Below are 6000 nucleotides of genomic sequence, written 5' to 3'. Positions count from 1 at the left end.
CTTTTGTGCACGGCTGCGTCTGGACTGGAGACATGAACTGGTGGGAAACTAACTGATGGAACTGCACAAATGAAAGCACAGTGCTGCTGCAGAAACATTAGCCATCCTGATTTCGGTGGCCACAGTGCATTGCAGCCACACTTGGCGCTCCCTGGTAGCATTATGGGGCCCATGGATTGTTTCACCTATTTCACAACGCCTGGCGCAGCTCCCTGCAGCATGGCACAGTGTCTGAGGTTGACATCTGCTTGCACCTGCTTGTGTTTTTTAGAGCTGATAAAAAATTTGGAATTTCTGTCCTACAGGAAATTCTGATATTTTGGCATTGTGTCTTCATCCTGATTTGGGACACAAATTTGAAATATCAAAATGTTTTCTGGAACAAAATACTGTGAAATTTTTCTATTTGGAGTTGGCAAAACCTTTCATTTTGGGCCAGTTCAATATTAATCTGCATCTGAGCCGTGGGCTCACGTCCCTATTCTCTCCTGCTAGACTACATCACCCTGCGTCATTCCAGCCAGAGGAGAGCTGCAGTGCATCATGGGAGATGTAGTCCAGCCAGAGAGCCTGGCTCATAGGGAAGAATGAGGCATATGAGACAACTGAAATACATCTTCCATCATGCACCATTGCAGCTTGGCAGTTGAACATCAAACTAACTCAAAATGAAAGGTTCAGTGTGGTTCAACACTCAAAATGTTTTGATTTGGGTCTTCCTGAGCCAAAGGGAAATATTTTTGTTTAGATTTTCCAGAGAGAAAATTGAAAATTTTTGGCAAAATTTGGAGGGGGAAAAAAAGAAACCACCAGACACGTTGTTACTTTGTTCCCTAGTCTAGTCAAGGCCCTAAGGTTGACCATGACCAGCTGACAAGTGTTAAACACTGTCCACCCAAGATGAGAACACTTTTAAAAACAACACTAGTGTTAATTAAAACTTGGTAGCCAAGTGGTGTTTTAAAAAGGTGTTAGTATCTAATGTAGACAACATTTAACAGATGTCATGGTCAACCCTAGAATCTAGGTGTTGTCTAGACTCTAGACTAGGAAAAAACAGGGTTTTGGGGATTTTTTAATGCAATTATCTAACAATTTAGAACACCAGATAGCACCTAGTGGAGACACCATTTAATTCCTTAAAAAAACCTGTGTTAATGATCGACTCTGAGAGGAGAGGGACTGGGCTAGGCTACACCACCACCAACTAACATGATTGTAAAGGTGTTTAAATTGTGTCTACACTGGGCATCCAGGGGTGTTTCAAGTCATCTTAGCTAACTTGATTTAAAAAAAATACCTTTTTTTTTTTTAACTCTAAACAAGGCCTAAAGTGATAACGTGTTTTTAAATCCTGTTTAATTAAAACATGTTAGTTGGGGTATTTTAAGAAAAACACTGCATCTCATGAGACTCCCAATAAAATTGTGAGATGGCAACACTGCTCTCCCTAATGCAGCTGTGCTGGACCAGGGCAAATGGGGATTTACCCTAGTACAGCTTCATTTAGTAACTTACCAAAGTAAGCTCCTATATGGACTAAGATATCTGAAGACAATGGAAACCACCATCCAAGGCAGTAGGCCACATGCAAGGCTGGCAACTGATTGCAAATACAGTGGCTCAGCCTTGGTCTCTGTGTGTCAGAGGCAGAAAGAAAGGCAAAAAGCCAGCAGACAGTGAGAGAAGCAGTTGTGAACATGGCCCTGAGAGGGAGCGCAGACAGGAGTTCCTTGGGGCAACAGGAGTGGCTTGAAAATCATGAGCAAGGAAACTGCCTGCTGTGGTCTGTCTCTCCTGTGCTCAGGGAAACTGGGCTTTGTGTGCATTCTTTGTAATGAAACAGGATTGTACCAAAGAAGTACCTGACTCATTGGAACATCACTTTCTCCTCTTATGGGAAACAACCTGGCAGAGCTCCAAATATTGGCTGGCCGCTCAGGCCGAAGGAATAGTATTATTGTGGCCATTCCATACACCTTGCCACAGTGCTGCTGTGGGGAGGCGGGCTCCTGGCATATGCCCCAGCCCTACTGGGTTTGCTAACGGACTGAGCCTAGTTCGGTTCCATTGTAGCACAGTCAGTCTTCCCTGCTGGGTAGTGGGGGATGGAGGAGAAGAACTCAACTAGCATCTGCGAGCTGAGGAAATAGAGATAGAACTGGAGTATGGGCAGGTTGCTAGGAGTCTGTTTACACTAAACTTAGTCTTTGCCTGCTCTGAACACAGCTCACCTGCAGAGAGGTAGAAGGAACTCTCCTCAACCAATGGGCTCAGAACATTCCTCCCTTAAAGAACAGTGATGCTTGAGAGAAGACCAGCAAAGCACAGTAATTGGACCAAGGCCATGTATCAACTTCATAGATATGTAAAAGTGGCTCCCAAGGAAGAATGTTCTCTCTCTCTCTCTCTCTCTCTCACACACACACACAACACCTGCTGAACTATATTGAGATACATTTTCAAAGCATCACATGGGTGTTTAGCGATGTTGCCAATTAAAACCAATAGGAATTGCATAGCATGCCAGACTAGGCTTTCAAGAATTCAGATGCCCTGCACAGCAAAAATGAGAATTGTGGGTTTTTTTAGCCAGAAATGGGGCAAACCAAATCCCATATATGAACATCCTTGAACCTTGGGAGAAGCTCAGATTAGATACTCTGACATTTGCCTGGGCCTGTCTATCTAGTTGTAACTAACTTTCGTGATTTACTTCCTGGTTTCTTAAAACTATCCCAGAATGTGACACATACTATCAGAAGTCTCATTGCAATCCTCGAGGCTGCATCATACTGTGACCTCACAGATCTGGGAAACCCTCAGGGACTCAAGAAGGACCAAGAGAATCTCAGAGAGGGGAAAAAATGATTTTAAAGAGTTAGGTAAAACATGCCTGTGTGCTGAATGGCCCACACAGCCTGGTTAATGGAGTCATTTAGTACTTAAATCTAGCCTTCGTTTTTCATTGCTTTACAGTTCATCCTTAAGGCCAGATTCTGAAAGATTGGTGCCAAAATTGCATTAACTCACACATGATAACAGGTAACTGAGAGCACTATTACGGATTCTGAATGTACCACTTGAGCACCACTGTTTGCAAATTTGGCCCTAAAAATATCAGTGAAATCGGCAGATAAACTCTCTAAAGCCCGGCACTTCCGAGGGAATGCTGCCATTCTGTGTGCATTCTGTGCTGAAATACAGCAAAGAAAGCACAGCTTCTAGTTCTTTAAACTTCATCTTTCCACTCCACGTGGTGAGTCCAGTGCATTTCAGTGGTATTGATGGTACGTTCCCCATCTCAGCAATCGCTGTTGAGCATTAAGATGTTAGCCGCTCTCTCTCCCCCCGCCATTCCGCTTGTCCTTACAAAGCCTCACTAAGATTTAATTTAACAAACCTTATTTAAGTTTTTCTTGGAGCAGTCTCATAATGCTGCTTTACAGGGACTCAGAGGTGATCACTCGCAGAACCATGAAGACGAGAGCAGCTGTTTGGCTGGTCCACATGGGTTAGAGCAATACAATTTATCATAGACCGTCTCCTCCTATTAACGTAAGCACTAGAACAGGCAGGTAAAAGACCTAAGTGCCAATAACAGAGACACAGAAGGTGCTCTGTAAATAATATACTCTCTGTAAATAGACACAGGTTGTACAGGGTGAAATGTTTTCAGATTTTTATACTCTTACCATAGAAACTCCATAAAGCGAAAACCCAGCCATGTTGGTCCAAATTAAAAAAAACCTGCTGAATAACTAACCCGCTGAAAACCAAAGTTTGCAATGGAAATGACAGCTTACAATATAGAGGTGCTGCTTGGGTGGTAACCTCCCATCTTCTGAACATCCTGCTAAAGGAGGAAGAGACTGAAATAAAATGTGTGCAAGTATTGTGCATCCTCGTGGGTGTGTGCATGCCAGTGCAGACTTAGTTGTGTGTTTCTGTATACTGTTTTTGGGCATAATGTATGTTTGAGTGTGTCTGTCCTATATTTATTATTCGTTATTACTGTAGTGCCCACAGCCCTAGGTATGGGCAAGGACCCCAGCACGTGTGTCTACATGCTCCTTCTTTTCTGGGCCTGAAAGCGGAATCATAAACATATCATCTTTTGGTATCCAGGCGTCAGTTTTGCAGACTAAATATAGAAACAGCTGTGCCCCAAAAACACTGACAGGTAAGTATGACAGAAGCAGAAACGAGGGGGTAGTAGCAGCAGCAGATGCCTATCTGTCACTTGCACCGCGCCCTGGAAATAGTCACATCCGAATGGCACCCTCTCCCCGCGGGTGGGTTTGAATGACTGTACAGTGCAGAGCAGACAGATTGTTACCGTGACAAGCTTAGGTGTGGCATGGACAGGACAAATATTTCACAGGGGACTACAATGTGGCTGGAATTAAGGAAGGGTAAATAGGACCAGTTGCAGTGACTGTAGGTATTCCTTGCAATTTTGTAGCTATAATTTGACTGATGCTTCTACCTGGACAGTCACATAGACAGGCAGGTTTTTACACGTGAGCTCTCTATATGTGGCCTCATCAGGAAGGCGTCACTTGTCGGGTTCTTGAGGATGGTGGTGGGTAAGGATTCATTTCCCTTCTCCCCCAGCCCCAATGGCTTTCTCATGTGGGACCCCATATGGTCGCATCTTGTCATCCCCCTCCTGTTTATTGTTTGTTTGAAGCTGCTAGAGCAGACTGAGAAATTTTCAGTGCTGGTGACACTCACATCTGTGTCCTTTTCATCAGAACCAGACTTGGCCGTTTCCTTGCTTTTCCAGTGCTTGGCCAAGGACTTCAATAAGAATGAACTGGCTGAGACTTCATCCACATAAGAGAGAGATGATGATGATCAAATGGGGGGTTGGGGAAGGAAAAGCAAAGAAATTGACAGGGCCTTGTAATGACTCCATCTCTTGCTGGAGTTTGCCCGCTCTGCGCCAAAGATGCTCAAAGATGATCTTGGGGCACTTCTGTGCCTCTTGCTTGTCCAACCACCCGCGTGGTCTTGGATTCCTAGATGGCAACAGTGTTGGTCCCACATTCTTTTCCATTTGCAGCTAGCTGGGAGGTTGCCACCTTTTCTTACTGATGTGGACCTCACCTCAGTCATGCACAACTTGGGCACCGCTAGGTTGTACTGCTACAGTGAACTTTACTTAGGGCTGACCCTTGAGATAACTGGGAACCTTTAGCTAGCGGGGAAAATGCAGCTGATCCACATGAGCATGTTATCCCTGTGCTCCACACACTGCATGGCTTCCGGTTTGGTTTTAAACACTATTGAAGTTGTTGGTTTTAATCTATAATGCCCTATTTGTCTTAGAGACCACAAACCAGACTCTCCCCTGGGTTCGGATTCTTTTGTGCCTCTTTGGCAGCACAGAGGGGTCAGAAATCATCTAGATTTGGCCAGCTGCAAATTATCCCAATGTGGGGGGGGGAAGGGGGACACGACATATCAGCTGGCCCAGAGCCAGCATAGCTGGGTCCCACACCATTCCCACATCCAGCTCTAGGATGGTGGGACCACAGTGCACTCAATTGCCAGCTAAGGTAGATTAGAGGAACCCCTAGGACTGTTCTCTTGCCCCATGGGCCACCATGATATCTGAACTGCTCCTGACAACAGTACCTAATTGTCTCTCTTTGACAAACGCCACATGTGGAATTGAATTGGAGACCTGCATAGTGGAAAGCACAGGTCTCTACAGCTTGAGCTAAGAGCCAGGTTCTGAACTGGAGGCTGCAATGGACTTGCATGCTCTGTGGGTCGGGCACAAAAGGGGACATAATGACCAACGAGTTACAAGTACTGTTGACGGCCGGAGGCAAAACATTCTCCGTGGAGGGGTCTTGGCTATTTGAAACTCCGGCTGGGGGTCTGTTAGAACTTTAACCCCTATTGTCCTTCATAAAAAAGTGCAAAGTTCATCTCTTCATCCAAGACTTTGTCTAATGTCTTTTCTTTCCTGTTTTTGTTTCATGACTT

The sequence above is a fragment of the Lepidochelys kempii genome, chromosome 8, assembly GCF_965140285.1.
Source record: "Lepidochelys kempii isolate rLepKem1 chromosome 8, rLepKem1.hap1, whole genome shotgun sequence".
NCBI classification, from domain to species: Eukaryota; Metazoa; Chordata; order Testudines; family Cheloniidae; genus Lepidochelys; species Lepidochelys kempii.
This window is presented reverse-complemented; position numbering follows the sequence as displayed.